The following is a 19,368-nucleotide window of genomic DNA, read 5'->3' on the forward strand; positions in this document are numbered from 1 at the left end:
AAGAAATAAAAGGCATCCATATCGGAAAAGAAGAAGTAAAGCTATCACTTTTTGCTGATGATATGATCCTATACATCGAAAACCCGAAGGACTCCACAAAAAGATTATTAGAAACAATAAACCAATACAGTAAGGTCGCAGGATACAAAATTAACATACAAAAGTCCATAGCCTTTCTATATGCCAACAATGAAATATTAGAAAACGAACTCAAAAAAATAATCCCCTTCACGATTGCAACAAAAAAAATAAAATACCTAGGAATAAACATAACAAAAAACGTAAAGGACCTATATAATGAAAATTACAAAGCATTGTTAAGGGAAATCGAAAAAGATACAATGAGATGGAAAAATATTCCTTGTTCTTGGATAGGAAGAATAAATATAATCAAAATGGCCATATTACCCAAAGCAATATACAAATTTAATGCAATTCCCATCAAAATCCCTATGAGATTTTTTAAAGAAATGGAACAAAAAATCATCAGATTTATATGGAACTATAAAAATCCCCGAATAGCCAAAACAATCCTAAGGAAAAAGAATGAAGCTGGGGGCATTACAATACCTGACTTTAAACTATATTATAGGGCCACGATAATCAAAACAGCATGGTATTGGCAAAAAAAATAGACACTCAGACCAATGGAACAGAATAGAAAGCCCAGAAATAAAACCACATATATATGGTCAAATAATCTTTGATAAAGGGGCCAACAACACACAATGGAGAAAAGAAAGCCTCTTCAACAAATGGTGTTGGGAAAACTGGAAAGCCACATGCAAAAGAATGAAACTCGACTACAGCCTGTCCCCGTGTACTAAAATTAATTCAAAATGGATCAAAGACCTAAATATAAGACCTGAAACAATAAAGTACATAGAAGAAGACATAGGTACTCAACTCATGGACCTGGGTTTTAAAGAACATTTCATGAACTTGACTCCAATGGCAAGAGAAGTGAAGGCAAAGATAAATGAATGGGACTACATCAGAATTAAAAGTTTTTGCTCAGCAAGAGAAACTGATATCAAAATAAACAGACAGCCAACTATATGGGAACTGATATTTTCAAACGACAGCTCAGATAAGGGCCTAATATCCAAAATTTACAAAGAACTCATAAAACTCAACAACAAACAAACAATCCAATAAAAAAATGGGAAGAGGACATGAACAGACACTTCTCCCAGGAAGAGATACAAATGGCCAACAGATATATGAAAAGATGCTCAGCTTCATTAGTTATCAGAGAAATGCAAATCAAAACTACAATGAGATACCACCTCACTCCTGTTAGATTAGCTATTATCAACAAGACGGGTAATAGCAAATGTTGGAGAGGCTGTGGAGAAAAAGGAACCCTCATTCACTGTTGGTGGGACTGTAAAGTAGTACAACCATTATGGAGGAAAGTATGGTGGTTCCTCAAAAAACTGCAAATAGAACTACCTTATGATCCAGCAATCCCTCTACTGAGTATATACCCCAAAACCTCAGAAACATTGATACGTGAAGACACATGTAGCCCCATGTTCATTGCAGCACTGTTCACAGTGGCCAAGACATGGAAACAACCAAAAAGCCCTTCAATAGAAGACTGGATAAAGAAGATGTGGCACATATACACTATGGAATACTACTCAGCCATAAGAAATGATGACATCAGATCATTTACAGCAAAATGGTGGGATCTTGATAACATTATAAGGAGTGAAATAAGTAAATCAGAAAAAAACAAGAACTACATGATTCCATACATTGGTGGAACATAAAAATGAGACTAAGAGACATGGACAAGAGTGTGGTGGTTACCAAGGGTGGGGGGGGAGGGAGGACATGGGAGGGAGGTAGGGAGAGAGTTTGGGGGAGGGGGAGGGGCACAGAGAACTAGATAGAGGGTGACGGAGGACAATCTGACTTTGGGCGAGGGGTTTGCAACATAATTTGATGACAAAATAACCTAGACATGTTTTCTTTGAATATATGTACCCTGCTTTATTAATGTCATCCCATTACCATTAATAAAATTTATTTAAAAAAAAAATGACATATCAATAATAACCTTAAATGTAAATGAATTAAATGCTCTAATCAAAAGACATAGGGTAGCTGAATGGATAAGAAAACAGGACCTTTACATATGCTGTCTACAGTAGACCCACCTCAAAACAAAAGATACACATAGACTGAAAGTAAAAGGATGAAAAAAAATATTTTATGCAAATGGAAATGAAAAATAAAGCTAGGGTAGCAATACTTATATCTGACAAAATAGACTTTAAAACAAAAACTGTAGAAAGGGAAAAAGAAGGTCACTACATAATGACCAACAGGAAAAGATAACCATTATAAATATCTATGCACCTAATATAGGAACAGCTAAATATATAAACAGATTTTGATGGACATAAAGGGAGAGATCAACAGCAATACTATAATAGTAGGGGATTTCAATACCCCACTAACACCAATGGATAGATCCTTAAGAAAGAAAATTAACAAAGAAACAGCAGAATTAAGGGACACACTAGATCAGTGGTAGTCGACCTGGTCCCTACCGCCCACTAGTGAGTGTTCCAGCTTTCATGGTGGGTGTAGCAGAGCAACCAAGTATAAATAAAAAGATTTAACTATAGTAAGTTGTTTTATAAAGATTTATTCTGCCAAACTTAGCGAAAATCTGACATAAAGTACTTGGTAAGTAATTATTATTATATTCTTTAACTTGCTGTAACTCTGCTTTATAAATTTTATAAAGTAAAGTTACTTCTCTACTTTATAAATCACAATTACTGTGGAACCGGTGGGTGGTTAAAAATTTTTACTACTAACAGAGATACAAAAGTGGGCAGTAGGTATAAAAAGGTAGACTACCCCTGCACTAGATCAACTGGATTTAACAGATATCTTTAGAACCTTACACTCTAAAACAGCAGAATATAAATTCTTTTCAAGTGCGCATGGTACATTCACTAGAATAGACCACATATTAGGGCATAAAATGAGTCTCAACAAATTTAAGAAGGTTGAAACCATATCAAGTGTCTTCTCTGACCACAATGGCATGAAACTAAAAATCAACTACAATAGAAAAACTGAAAACCACTCAAACACTTGGAAACTAAAAAGCATGTTATTGAACAATGAATGGGTCAACAATGAGATCAAGAAAGAAATAAAAAATTTCCTTGAAACAAATGAAAATGAGCATACAACTCAAAATCTGTGGGACACAGCAAAAGCAGTCCTGAGAGGGAAGTTCATAGCATTACAGGTATACCTTAAGAAGCTAGAAAAAGCTCAAATAAACAACTTAATCTTGCATCTAAAAGAACTAGAAAAAAAACAGCAAGTAAAGCTTAGAGGAAGTAGAAGGAAGGAAATAATAAAGATCAGAGTGGTAATAAATGACATAGAAACTAAAAAAACAATACAGAAGCTCAATGAAACCAAGAGCTGGTTCTTTCAAAAAGTAAACAAGAATAAGGAACCCTTAGCTAGACTCACCAAGAAAAAAAGAGAAAGGACTCAAGTAAATAATATTAGAAATGAGGGTGAAGAAGTAACAATGGATGCAGCAGAAATACAATGAAGAAACTGTATGCCAAAATACTATGAAGAACTGTATGCCAAAAAGTTAGACAACCTAGGTGAAATGGACAAATTCCTTGAAAAATGTAATCTTTCGCCTGACCAGGCGGTGGCGCAGTGGATAGAGCGTCGGACTGGGATGCGGAAGTACCCAGGTTCGAGACTCCGAGGTCGCGCGCGGGCTCATCTGGCTTGAGCAAAGAGCTCGCCAGCTTGGACCCAAGGTCGCTGGCTCCAGCAAGGGGTTACTCGGTCTGCTGAAGGCCCACGGTCAAGGCACATGTGAGAAAGCAATCAATGAACAACTAAGAAGTCGCAATGCGCAAAGAGAAACTGATGATTGATGCTTCTCATCTCTCTCTGTTCCTGTCTGTCTGTCCCTGTCTATCTCTGCCTATGTAAAAAAAAAAAAAAAAAAGTAATCTTTCAAAAATTAATCTGGAAGAATCAGAAAACCTAAATAAACCAATTACAACAAATGAGATTGAAACAGTTATCAAAAAAACTCCCAAAAACCAAAAGCCCTGGGCCAGATGGCTTCATAGGTAAATTCTACCAAACATTCCAAGAACTAACTCCTATCCTTCTCAAGCTATTTCAAAAAATTTAAGAGGAGGGAAAACTTCCAAACTTCTTTTATGAGGCAAGCATAATTCTGATTCCAAAGCCAGGCAAAGATAACACAAAGAAAGAAAACTATAGGCCAATATCACTGATGAATTTAGACACTAAAATCCTCAACAAAATATTAGCAAACCGGATCCAGCAATACATGAAAGAAATCATACATCATGATCAAGTGGAATTTATTCTGGGCAGGCAAAGCTGGTATAATATTTTCAAATCAATCAATGTGATTCATCACATAAACAACAGGAAGGAAAAGAAACCACATGATAATTTCAATAGATGCAGAAAAAGCATTCGATAAAATCCAGCACCCATTTATGATAAAAACTCTCAGCAAAGTGGGAATACAGGGAACATACCTCAACATGATAAAGGCTATCTATGACATGCCCACAGCCAACATCATATTCAATGGGCAAAAGTTAAAAGCAATCCCCTTAAAATCAGGAACAAGGTAGGGGTGCCCCCTTTCACCACACTTACTCATTATATAGTTCTGGAAGTCCTAGCCATAGCAATCAGACAAGAAGAAATAAAGGCAAAGGCATCCAAATTGGAAAAGAAGAAGTAAAACTATCATTATTTGCTGATGATATGATACTGTACATAGAAAATCCTAAAGTCACAGTAAAAAAACTACTGGACCTGATATAAAAATTCAGCAAGTTGGCAGAATATAAAATCAATATTCAGAAATCAGTGGCATTTTTATACACCAATAATGATCTGTCTGAAAGAGAAATAAAGAAAGCAATCCCCTTCGCTATTGCAAAAAAAAAAAAACCCACAAAAAAAAAAAACACAGAAATACCTAGGAGTAAATTTAACCAAGGAGATTAAATTCTTGTACTTGGAAAATTATAAAACATGGATAAAAGAAATCAAGGAAGATAAAAAACAAGTAGAAACATATACCTTGTTCATGGTTAGGAAGAATAAACATCATTAATATGTCTATATTACCCAAAGCAATTTATAAATTCAATGCAATTCTTATTAAAATACCAAGGACATACCTCAAAGATATAGAACAAATATTCCAAAAATTTATATGGAACCAAAAAAGAACAAGAATAGCCTCAGCAATCTTGAAAAGGAAGAAAAAGTGGGTGGTATCATACTTCCTGATGTCAAGTTATACTACAAGTCTATTGTACTCAAACAGCTTGGTACTGGCATAAGAATAGGCATATAGATCAATGGAACAGAACAGAGAACCCAGAAATAAACCAGCACCTTTATGAACAATTGATATTTGACAAGGGTGGTAATAGCGTACAATGGAGTAAAGACAGCCTCTTTAACAAATGGTGTTGGGAAAATTGGACAGCTACTGGCAATAAAATGAAACTGGACCACCAATTTACACCTTTCACAATAATAAGCTCAAAATGGATAAAAGACTTAAATGTAAGTCATGAAATCATAAGCATCCTAGAGAAAAACATAGGCAATAAGCTCTCCGACATCATTCACAGCAATATATTTGCTGATGTATCTCCACGTGCAAGGGAAATAAAGGACAGGATAGACATATGGGACTACATCAAACTAAAAAGCTTTTGCACAGCTAAAGACAATATGAACAAAATAAAATGGCAAACCACACAATGAGAGAACATATATGACAATAGTCTGATAAGGAGTTGATAACCAAAATTTATAAAGAACTTGTAAAACACCAGGAAGATAAACAGTTCAATCAAAAACTGGGCGAAAGAAATGAATAGACACTTCTCCAAAAAGGTCATACAGATGGCCAATAGGCATATGAAAAAATGTTCAACATCACTAATCATTAGAGAAATGCAAATTAAAACCACAATGAGGTATCATCTCACACCAGTTAGAATGGTGCTCATTAACAAAACAACACAGAATAAGTGCTGGCAAAGATGTGGAGAAAAGGGAACCCTCCTGTGTTGCTGGTGATAATGTGGACTGGTGCAGCCACTGTGAAAAATAGTATGGAGATTCCTCAAAAAATTAAAAATTGCAGCCATCCCACTTTGTGAATATATCCCAAGAACATCACATCAATGAGTCAAAAAGAGAAATGCACCCCCATGTATCATATATGGCAGCATTGTTTATAATAGCCAAGATCTGGAAACAGCCCAAGTGTTCATCAGTGGATGAGTGGATTAAAAAGCAGTGGTACATATACACAATGGAATACTATGGAGCCATGAAAAAGAAGGAAATATTTTTTGTGACAACATGGATGGACCTGGAAACTATTTAGTGAAATAAGCCAGGCAGAGAAAGGAAAATATCATATGACCTCACTCATCTGAGAAATCTGATGAACAATATGAACTGAGGACAGGTATAGAGACAGAGGCGGGATCAAAGGATCCAGAAGGAAAGCAGACAGAGGGAAAGGGGATGATAAGCTGATAGGATGAGATGAGAGCAGAAAAGTAAATCCTGGAGGGAAGGGGGAGAGAGTGTTACGGGGAGGGGGAAGGAGGGGGATGCACAGGGGAACATGGGGGAGGGGAGGATGTATTTGGGGGGGACACTAGAATCTATGTAAATTCAATAAATTATTAAAAAAACATAGGTAAATTTAAAATGATAATCTTAATAGTTAATATTTTTAGAGCAATGATTTCCTACTTCTTGAAGTTGCCTTGCTTTAAGTTCTTTTCAATCTTTTGAAGTGTCTGAAGGTCTTTATGTAAAATGCATAGGTAAGGGAGGATTAAAAATAAAGTTAAAATCAGAGTATTGCCAGGAATAATTTATTTGTGAGGTTTTTTTTAATGAAAAATTTCTGATGTACAAGTATTAAAATACAACTGAAAGAATCCCATCCTGGAAGGAGAGAAACTTTTTCCAATAAAAATAGAGACTATGTTTTTTAGCCAAATCTTAATATGAAAAAAAATTGCTATCTTTCTTTTTTAAATGACTGACAAGAAAGAAAAATCTCATGATGATAGATATAGTCATGGTGTGTGTCACATCATTTTAATAAAAAAAAATTGAAATGTCTGGTGATAGCTCTGATCATTAACAGTGAGGAGCTAGTCCATTGTAAATATTTGCCTGGATTTTCAGTCTCCTTCTTAATTTAATTGTAAATTTTACTGTGGTCAGCTGAAATTCATTGGTAAGAACACAGATTATGTTAACTGATATGAGGCCCTGTAATTTTGTTCCATCTGTGCTTTGCCAAAATGTCTGTACTCCTCATGAGTCTTTAATAACATAAACTATCCAACCAGGTGAAAATTGACTATATAGTGTACTCACTGACGTCAGAACTGAGCCTGGCAGATATCACTGAGTGTGACAATGACTTCTTTATTTGTAAAACTCTGTGTCATTCTGTTGTGAATAATGTGTGAACACAAGAACATTTTCATTGTATTAAATTTTTATTCTAGGAGAAAGTTTCAAATAAAATGTACAAGATCTGCTTTCAGAAGGCAGGCAAGGTCTTATCTACTGGAGAAAGGAAGTAACGCTCCTTAATTTGGCACACATGTTTTGTGTCTATTTATTTGAATCTCAAAGTTAACGTCATTCAAGTATTTATTTATTTAAGAAATATTTATGAGCCAAAAACTATGTACTGGATTATTACAGATAAAGGGATAAAAGGCATGTTTGCTCATTCAGTCTTAAGGAAGAAAAATGGGTAAAATATCTCTTGAAAACTATTAGATGAAGGGTTATACAGAATACTACTACAATTGCACAGAGTGGTATCCACCTGCACTGAGCTTTGAAAAAATGAGCTGAGGGAAGACAGAGACTAGCATTTGCAAAAAATACAGAGGAAAGAAAGTGTAGGAAGCTACCTAGCCCAGAGTGAAGAAAGCACAGGGAGACAGGAGGTGGAGAAGTGGCCACTCAAAAAGTTTCTCGTTTACTAAGTTAAGGAAATTCATATTATATCCTGAGGTTAATGCACTTCAAAAAATTCTTGAGGACTGAGGTTACAAATACTGTACTCTCCTCTCCTTTTCTCTTGTTTAGAAAATTATCTTTATTCTTCTTTAGAAATACTATTTTCTACATTTTTATAGCAATAAAATAAAAATGCTATAGACTTCATTGGTTTTATGACTCCTAGACTACTTTAAACTTTACATATTTCTGTGTTCTTCCCACAATAACAAGTCAAGACTAGGTCCTGGATTCTTGGGAGGTTTAAATTTCTTTCAGTCATTTAACAGTAGAATGATACACTTTCTAATACATCTTCTTCCTTTTCTCTCTTAAAGGAGTTATTGTTGACATTGAGAGTATTAAAAAAAATGCTGGTTTCAAAGGGAAATTAGGAAGGAGAACTGAAGAGATGAGTAATATCAAGTGACTATCTTCCATCATTTTCCTTCATACCATTTTCTTGTTTTTCAAGAATTTCAACATCTTTACAAGTAACAGAACTGATACATATTTTAAATTCAGTCAAATGACAGTATTTTTGTTTAAAAAAAAGGTTGTTTACTTAGAAGTCAGACAGCAGGGGGGTAAGGGGAAGTACAACATAAAACTGAGAAGTTTGGATTCTTTGGTATAAATTCAGGTTTTGTCACTGAACATGAAATAAGCCTTAAAGTGGAGAATCAGATTTGGGAGATCTTTACATTAAATCACTTAGGTTTCTCTGTTAGCTCTGAAAAAATGTATAATCTCATAATTTGATACTGTATCCAACAATTTCACCCTGAACTTAAAGAAAATATAAAATAACATAAAATGTACATATAAGCCATACACAGAAATTATCCACTGTAGTTTTTGGTAAGTAAATATATCACCCTATGAGAATAAGGTGTCTCCCAAATTTAGTACAAAGTCTAGGACTGAAATAATATAAAAGAGCAGTATTTTGACTAATTTTAGTATTCTCTAGTCAATATAGGCTGAAACTGTACATTAGAGCTGTGTTTCTTTTTCTCCAGTGGAAAGGCAAAATGTATCTGCATTTATATATGTATTTTTAATTCTGGTACAAAATTTTATATTTGAATTGTATTGTGTGTTGATATATAGTTAGAATTTCCTTTAAAAATTTTAGTGATTCTATATATTTCAAAATAAACCATTGATTTTGAGAGTTACACTTAAATGATCAATTGTTCTTTTAACGACTATATTGCTTTAAAATAAATAGATGGGATGTCCATAGATTTTCATCTTGGATTTCTTAAATCCAAAATATACTTCACAGAAAATATAAATGATCCAAAGAATAAATATTCTCAAAATAAAATTCACTAAAAAATTTTAGATTTATTTTTTCAGTTTTCTTAATGTAATTTTCATCTCATTTGAAAGCAAAAGAAATAAAAAGAAATTTCATAGAGAAATACATGTCATTAGAGAAACTGAAGATTATCAAAATATATTTGTAAATAATAATATTCTGTTATAGGGCTTTTAAGGAAGAATATATTCCTTTTTTGTTATTAAAAAATACAGTGGTCCCTGGTCTATCGTGGGGTTTATGTTCCAGACCCCTCTGTGACAGGTGAAAATCCGCAAAGTAGCAACCTTATATTTATTTTATTATTTATATATATTTTAAGGCTTTATAAACCCTCCCCACACTCTTATAAACACCTCCTATGCTTTTAAGCACTTTCTACACTCTTAAACCCAAGTAAAATCCCACGATATAGCAAAAAATCCACAATACAAAATTATATATATACAATTTAAAAATCTGTGATACAGTGAGACCGTGTAAAGTGAACCACATGAGGGACAACTGTAATACCACCCTGAGTTAAAAGGACCATATTTCAGAGACTGAAGAGAGTAGAGATTGAGGGTGCTGCAAAGTTTTTAAAGAGCTTACTGGGAAATATTCAAAAATATAACCCTTGGCAATGAGAACATGCATAATGTGCACATGGCTCACAATGTCTGCAAAATTGCTGATGTAGAAAGACAAGTAAAATAGAAGAACAGAGATAATATGTTTAATAGTTGAGTAATTTATAAATAAGATTAATTTATTTTGACTTATATTTCTATTTCCTTGCTTTAAAAAAAAAAATTAAGCCCTCATAGTTTAATGGGTAACCAGTTTACTGAAAAGTTTCAGGTCATCAGGATATAAGCATAGACTAATTTTAATTTTTCCAGTAATTGCCTTCCAGCTATGTTATGTTTCACTTAATGATATCTTGACTAAATTCCATCCCCTTCTTGTAACATTTGGCTATTATCACTGTCTCATTTTATTTTTAAGATTCAGTTCTGCTGTTTTTAAAACATTCTCAAACTTGATTCAATGTTTGTGTACTCTCACCCTCCAACCCCCACATCAAAGAGCAGAACTCAGTCTTGCTTGCAAAGAATGAGGGGGTGCATGCCTGGCCTGACTCAGAGACATTTCTATTTCTTTTCTTTTCTTTTTTTTTTTTTTTTTTTTTGACATAAGTTTCACTACCATTGAAGGCAGGAGGGAAGATGAAGAAGGGAAAATGTCTATTGTTACTGCCTACATATCAGTGAAAAGTGTTCTTTGAATTACTGTGGTTCAGTCTGTTCTATCTGATGCTAATGTCCTCTGCTGATGGAGTGGTCTTCTCAAAATTGCCTGTGGTTTCTTTGGGCGGTGTCCAGCATCACCCCTAACCTCCTTGCTGCCAGGCATAAGGACTCCCAGTCAAGGAGATGAGTAGATGCTGAAATCCAGTCCCTATTCAGTTTCTCAAGGCTGTGTCAAAATATACCCAGAGCCATGATTTTTGTCTAATTTGCACAAAAGCTTTAAGCTGAGGACTCCTTCAGGGGATGTTTGTGTCTGCTTTTAATAAATCTCTAATGCCTTTGCAAAATTAAAGTGCCATCCAGTGCCCCCTTGGTTCCTGTCCCTCATGTAACTTCTTGATCCTTCAGATGATGCTATAAATGCAGTTGGGGGTCTTTTCCATAATGCAAGTTTTCCTAAACTTTTCAAAATTTATTCTCTACAGGGCTTCAAGTCTTGGTAACCTTAATTATTCCAAATCCTGTCCAAGGATTTCCCTATAAAACTTCAGAAAGCACACATGAGACAGTCCCTTTTCATCCCAATAGTTGAGGGAAGAAACTGAGAAGAAAACCACCACATATTCCCAGAATCCTATCTCCCAAGGACTTTCTCACTACACACACTCTCATCTGCATAATATGAGAGTGGGCCCATATGTTTTACAGCTATTCATGCTTCCAGCCAGAGAGTTAGATGTCAATCTTTGTTCAGATACCTCTAATTTCTGTGTTCTGGACATTTTTTTTTAAAAATATGGCTTCATGTTACAAAAAAGCACCAACACTCTTCAAGGAGTGGTAATAAACTTTCACTAAAATAATGTTCAACCTAGAAAGGTACTCTTCTTACTGTTACTGGAAAGGAAAGGGGTGAGATATTGTTGGGGGTTTGGTCAGTATTCAATGAGTCTAGTAGTAGTTGGCTATTTTCAATTATATGATGGTTGCTGTTTGTTTTAGAATGAGGGTTGTTTTTAGATTTGGGTCTTAGCCGCTTCAGGATTAATAGTAAATATTCTATTTGGCATCTTATGGCTGCCTCAATTGTAAAAAGAGACTTGTAACTAAACCATGTTATCAGTTTCTTCCTGAAACTAATTTCTTTGTGTATTTTGAAGTAAAAGTTTCTATTTGTCTACAATACACTTAGAACAAAGTGCAAACCCCTCAACATGCAATTTTAATCTTCCATAAACTAATGACAATTTACCTTTTGTCTTACCTCACTATATCCTCTCAAACCCTGATTATTCTAGTTTCCCATGGTACTAGAACTTCCCATATGATTTTCTGATGTGTGCTTTAGACAGACTGCCCTTTTTCTTCTCTCTCACCCAAAACCAACTTAATAAAAAAACAATCTCTTCCTTCAAGGACAAACCCTAATTTCACCTTCATCATAAACACCGATCATTCCTATAAGAGTTAATATTTCATATGAATTCTCTGAACAATTAGCTTAGGACCAACTACATCACTATTTCCAATGAGTCGTTACTGAAAAATGAATAAAACATCTACAGTAGATTGTGAGACCTTTGAGGTTGGATTTATACCACACTGAAGTTCCTCTCAATGAATAAAATAATGTGATCCAAATGGTAAATATTTAATATAACATTCCATGAATTAAATTGAAAACTAAAAGTGGTGAACAGAGAAGAAACTATGAGATAGTAAGAAAATAACCAAGATATTAGTAATTTTTCATTTTTCTCATTTGCATTATTAGGCAAAAATAGTGCTTAGGGCATTTTGGAACACTGAAAGTGAATACAAAGCTGCTTTAGGACTCTCAGAATATGAATAGAGATGTACTTTTCACCTTCCCTAGGGACCATGGGGCAACTTTCGCATCATGAAGATTTAGTAAAGCACAAACAGTGATCAGGAAACATGGGAAGCGTCCATGTTTCAGTGTGCTAGCATCAGGACAGCAGTGCCCAGGAAAATGGAGAGGAACTGCATCCTCGTGAAAGACAATGCCACTCATTGAAGCCCTGGGAAACTACTGTATTCTGGAAAATAACTTCAGCAGCCAGGAAAAAGTAGAATGCCAGGAGTAATGGCACAATGTCCAAAATGACTGGACTCCTTCCTCCATACATTTGATTCACTCAATTGAGATTTCCAGAAGTCCTTGAGAAACACTTAAAATGAAGTCTTATGTGAACAAATGAAAACTCCCATAGGAGTTGCTGAGACCTCACAGTACTTCCAATCAGAGGTAACTTAGACAATTCTAGACACATACAAAAGCCAGATAGCTAGAGATGAACTAGTGGTATCCTATTTGTGTCAGTTGATAAACAATAGTGTTGGAAATGTTAGTGAATCAAATAGAAACTGTTATAAATAACCAAGCTTAGAGATTTATTTACTAAACCTTCATTTTAGATTAATTTATTTTTAACGTACAACTTGATGTTGCAAGGCCATTAAATAAAGATAATATTTATTTTTTTAAATAGCCAAATTTAATATTTTTATAAGAAATAAGCTGCTATCCTGGAAATTTATAAATGTTATTGGCAATTTTTAAAAAAAGGAACAGATATTGGGGCCAGACAACATTATGCTTTTTAAAGTACATTCAAGCATCTATTACACTTAAAATAAATTAAAATTCTAATAGTATTCTTATCATATAAACATTAATCAGAGTTCTGAAAGCAACTTAAAATAAATATCCTGTGCCTTACATATTTGTGTAGTAGACCTAAATTATCATAATTTATGTAAATTGGAGTTAATAATAATTAACCAGAACTAAAATCTTATTTAAAGACCAATTAAATCTTAAGTACTATCTATGCAACCAAATTACTGTATTAATACATAGTATATACAGATATTTTAAGGACCAATTCTAAAATTATTTGTATGTTAATATTGTCACTAATCTTGAGGAGTTCAATTTAATGTACATTTTTAAACATTAATATGTTATATCTAAAGCATACATTTAGGTCCTGACTGGATAGCTCAGTTGGTTAGAGCATTGCCCTGAAGCACAGAGATTTGCCAGTTCAATCTCCAGTCAGGGCACATATAGAAACAGATCAATGTTCCTATCTCTCCTCCCTCTCTCTCTCTCTCTCTCTCTCTCCTTTCCTCTCTCTCTAAAATCAGTAAATAAAAAATAAAAATAAATTATATATATAGTTGTCTATAGAAATTCTGAAATTGTATTTTATCAGAGAAGATGTACATATTTAAAAACATTTGTCTGCAGAATTTATTCATCTGTTGTTTCAAAACTATATCTCTTGAAGAATTCCCCTCTAGAACTATCAATTCCATTATTGATTCCACTTCTGTGACTAGGGTGATGCTAATGAAACATCGTGTGAAGGCATTCTTCTGGCTTGCAGGAGTGATTATTCTAAATTGCCTAAAGCAAAATAAGCATACCTAGTTTATGACCAAAAAGAGAAACCATGCTCAAAGTCAGTAAAGCAAACCAAGAAGAAAAACTAATAAATAGTAAAATAAAACAGGAAGGCAAAAATGAGAGATGAATAGAAGGTCAGGGTGGAACTGATAAGATCAGAAGCAGTTGGGAAATGATTGGAGGAAAGAGGTTCTGCTGCAAACATGCAGGGATTAGTGACCACTGCATTTGCCATTCTGGTGATTTAAAGGAAAAGGCTATAAGGCTCGAAAGCTTCTAAATGCTTCAATGAAAACAAAAATTATAGAACATAACTCAGAAGATCATGAAGCAACAGTGGTAAAAAAAAAAATCCAAGAATTTTATTCTCTTAAAATATGAGATTTTTATTGTTAGTAAATTGGAACCTAAAGATTACCATCATCTAACCATCATCAAACCATCATCTTCCTTTCACTCCCTAGGCATAGTTTAGAGTTTATGCATCCAAGGGCTAGACTTTCATGAGTAACATATACCCTATCTAGGAGAAGCTTGGGTAGACAGTCTGTTCTCTGGGCATTGGGCAATGTTTGTCTGCCTTTCTTTCCTTGGATTTATTATTCCTTACTTTCATAGTAATAATTTTCAATGTGTAAATTATACAGTATGAGTATAAAAGGAGAAGTGCCTGAAATGTTACTTGGTATGGTAGTAGGATAGACCCTGGGTCAGAAGCACAAAAAGAACATTTAGATACATAGTGGTGTTCCAGGTCCAAGTCCCAGACCCTTTCATAAGAAACAGCTCACTATATTGTGGCTACTAAGAATCACAGCACTGTCTTGCTTTTTGCTATTCCTGAGAATTAATTGTTAAATTTTCCTTGCACCCCATGAATTAACCCAGTATCTTCTTAATAAATTCCATTGGGTTTTAGATAAGATAACGAGTTTTTTTCTACTGCTAATTATCAAATTAAGGTTTGGCCTTCTAGTTAAGAGTTTAAAGCTAACTTTTAAAAAATTAATTGCAATAAACATGAAATTTGGTCTCTTCTTCTCTTGACTGCAGTAAAGATAAGCAGTTCATGAATAAACTAAGTATGATTCTAGTCATCTCAATAATAGATCATAACAACAAATATAAAAAATTTAGCACCATAAGAAGAGTGCTTTTGAGAGCTTGTCAAAAGAAGCAAACATATAAAAATGAGCTGGAAAGATTGTACTCTTAATACTCTGGATTTCTTGAACTTATTTCTTTAAAAATATTTATACTGCCTGACCAGGCAGTGGTGCATAAGATAGAGCATCAGCTTGCAATACAGAGGACCAAGGTCCAAAACCCTGAGGTCACCAACTTGAGTACGGGTTCATCAGGCTTGAGCACGCAGTCACCGGCTTGAGCGTGGGATCATAGACATGACCCCATAACTGCTGGCTTGAGCCCAAAGGTCGCTGGCTTAAAGCCCAAGGTCACTGGCTTGAGCAAGGAATCACTGCTGTCTTCGCTGGAGGCACCCAGTCAAGGCACATATGAGAAAGCAATCTATGAACAACTAAGGTTCCACAATGAAGATTTGATGTTTCTCATCTCTTTCACTTCCTGTCCGTCCCTCCCTCTCTCTCTTGCTAAAAAAATAAAATAATATTTATACTATATCAAATATCTCTAAGAGAGAATTGATAAGTGAGGGAATTTGTAAAGAATATGTTAAAAAAAGTTAAAAGTATGTACTTGCTTAGAACCATAAATACTGTTTGAAAGTTTCTGACTTTTCTTCCTTCAACTATTATTTCATTCAACAGCAGTTCTGTGCCAAATTAATCTGTATATAAATTTCCCAGAGAAGAAAACAGCTTGAGTATAGGTGGAAAAGTTTGATTTAACAGCATTGACAGTGAGAACCATCAATTTCATTGGGTTTTTGTTCTTCTTCTTCAGTTACATATTGACCTATTTTTTCCCCAGGCTTTTCTTTGTTTATATTCCTTTAAAATGACTACAGAAAGAGGAATGAGAGGAGCTTTTGTAGCAATACTCTAAAGCCGTCACTGTAACTACAGAACATCAGCCCAAACATCATTAACAGCTTTGCTCTATTATATCTTGTGAATTTAACTTTCTGCCAATCTATATCTAAAATATTTGTATTTTTGAATGTGTAAGTTTCCTAGGGAGAGTATAAAGTGTTAAGATTATGAAAATATTCTCATGATTTTGACAATTCCCATGCTTCTTGGTTCATTCTGTATTTAGTAAAGTACCTAGTACAGAGTTAGGACTTAATAAACTTATTAACTAATTAAAAACCATCATCTGAGAAAGATATATTTAGTATGTCATCATACCTCATGCATAGAAAGAGTTTTATAAAGTAAAACGAAATAGAAATAAAAATAATTTGTAATTTCTTTGGTTTTATTGTAGGTTCAGATTTTACTCCATATTTTATTGTCTTTAATAATCTCAAATAAACTAACTATGTTAAGAATTAAGAATCATTTTTAAAATAAATGGTTTGTCCTGGCCAGGCAGTGGTACAGTAGATAGAGCATCAGACTGGGATGTAGAGAGCCCAGGTTCAAAACGCTGAGGTCGCCGGCTTGAGTGCAGATTCACCAGCTTGAGTGTGGGGTCACTGGCTTGAGCATTGGATCATAAACATGACCCCATGATTGCTGGCTTGAGCCCAAAGGTCACTGGCTTAAAGTCCAAGGTCACTGGCCTGAGCCCAAGGTTACTGGCTTGAGCCCAAGGTTACTGGCTTGAGCAAAGGGTCACTGGCTCAGCTGGAGCCTCCCAGTCAATGCACATATGAGAAAGCAACCAATGAACAACTAAGGTGCTGCAACTATGAGTTGATGCTTTTCTCTTTCTCTCTCTCTTTCTGGCTGTCTGTCCTTGTCTGTCTCTATCTGTCCCTCTCTCACAAAAAAAAAAAAAATCCAATGGTTGCCTATAATATTAAATACTAATTTATCTGAATAAGAATTAAATCTTTAAAAAAAGTAGATGTGCTTCTATATTACCAGAAACTGTTCAACTGAAGTTATAACTATTTTAGAACATATGTTAATATTAGAAATTACTGCTGTGTATGATTCTGTACTTTTGAGTTTCAATAAATAACCTTCATTTGTTTCCCTCGAGAAACTCTTCCATTGACTAATGAGAAGCATTGTTTTGTTTTCCTTCCTAAAAGACATCTTTTATTTTCTCTTTATTCACTGCCAGATGGAAACTGGTAGGAAATAAAAATTGTCTCTCCATAGTCTTGTTAAAATTAGACCTAAATTTGCTAGTCTGATTCATATTCTAACTGTTGAATATCATGTAGAACAGTTTCCCAAATTCTTATATATATTCCAAAGTTTAGTAGGAATCTAAAGGAATAAATTCTGAGGAAGACAACAAAGGTAGGATCTATAGATTTGGTAGTTGAGATAAAAGGTCATGGAATCAAATTATTTAGTTTAAAACATTGAAACATTATTTTGAAAATATATTTTTAAAAAATTATAAAAGTACTTACATAAAAAGAATGGCTAAAAAATTTAAGGTAAAATAGGAAGAAACAGAGTTCACTACAAGCAAATAAAAACCACCATATTAATCAAATCTATATCCTTGCCTTTCTAATCATATTATTTTACAAAATAATATTTGCATACTTCAGTAAAAGGAGGGCAAAATATTACTCAAATTAAATAATTAAAATTAAAATTGAGAATTGGTTATTATCTGATAGAAATAGTAGCCTAAAGCATTCAGAAACTAGTATTTTAATTACTAGTGATTTTTATTTAAAATATAATGTAACAAAAATATTGTAGTGGACATATATACATAAAAATAAAATTTTCATATATAATAACTAAGAAATACATAACAGGTTTTCCATAAATTTTTGCAAACATTTTTTTTATTCACCAATTGTAGCTTATTTATATCTTTAAATGACTTTAAAGTCAGTTAGTGAACATCACTCTATTCAAAATTTTTGTAATATGTTCCAAGACTGTTACAGGGTAAAAGAGCTTCTTTATAAATATAAGTAATTTTGACTTATTAACTTACTTTAGTTACATAAAGTTTAACAGCACCAACCATCTTTAATTGGAAAAAAAATCTGTCCTCCAAATATAAAACAAAGAGAACTAAGAAATTAAATGCATTTAGATACAAATAAACAATTGTTCATTATTCTTGGCTTCCACTTCCAGTAGATTTATTGGCCACTTGGAAAAAGAAATGAAAGTTATTGTCTTAGCCCTATGTGGGGAAAATAGAAGTGTAGTTACATTTTGTGCTGTTACTTTTTTTTAAGTAATAAAAGGATAAAATACCCTGTACCCAAGCACTAACTGTACTTCTGGCTGTTCTTGTTCTCAGACATAGAAAAGAAAATAAGAAAGACAAACAATTATATCTTGTGATAAATTTGTCAGGACTCTACTACACTTAGTTAATGGAATGTTCATAATATGCTTTGGCTTCTATCACCAATGTAATAATTTCTTGTTAAAGACACCAACAACTATTTAGATAATAAATTCCTATAGATGAACAGCATTTTATAATATTAACCATACCTAATTATTGTATGTCTCTTTTATTCATGGCTTTCATAGCACTACTTTTTCTTACTTTTCCTACTGTCACAACTATTCCTTTTCCATAATATTTTCCTTTAACTTTTAATTGTACTCATGGTGCCAACTTTGCACATTTTCTCTTCTCAATCCACACTCTGATGATTTCACCTGCACATATTTTTTGATGACTTTTTAAACTCTATTCCTATAGGACCACATTTACATCTTTTGGATGTGTCCACTTGATATTTCCCCAGACAACTCAGGTCCAAAACAGGAATCTAGAGCACTTCCTGGTCTTCATTTCACATTCTAAACTTCTGTTGAATCTGCAGTCTCCTCTATTCCCATTACCAATAACATAGTACAGATTTTCATCAACTTGTAGTGTGACTGTTAGACAAGCTCCAAACTCCAATTCCACACAGCTTCAAATAAGGCATACTAAAATCAGTGCAATCTTCCTAAAAGAGAAAATATGGAGAGAGACAAGATGGCCACAGAGTAGGCGGACGCTCCAACTCCCATTTCCCAGAACCAAGGTGGATTACAACTTAAATCTGAGAACACTCATCATGAAAAACCAACTTTGGACTAAACTAAGAGTATTATACAGCCAAGGACCACCAAGGAAACCACACTGAGACTGGTAGGAAAGGTGGA

This window comes from Saccopteryx bilineata, chromosome 5 (genome assembly GCF_036850765.1).
Source record: "Saccopteryx bilineata isolate mSacBil1 chromosome 5, mSacBil1_pri_phased_curated, whole genome shotgun sequence".
In the NCBI taxonomy this organism is placed as follows: domain Eukaryota; kingdom Metazoa; phylum Chordata; class Mammalia; order Chiroptera; family Emballonuridae; genus Saccopteryx; species Saccopteryx bilineata.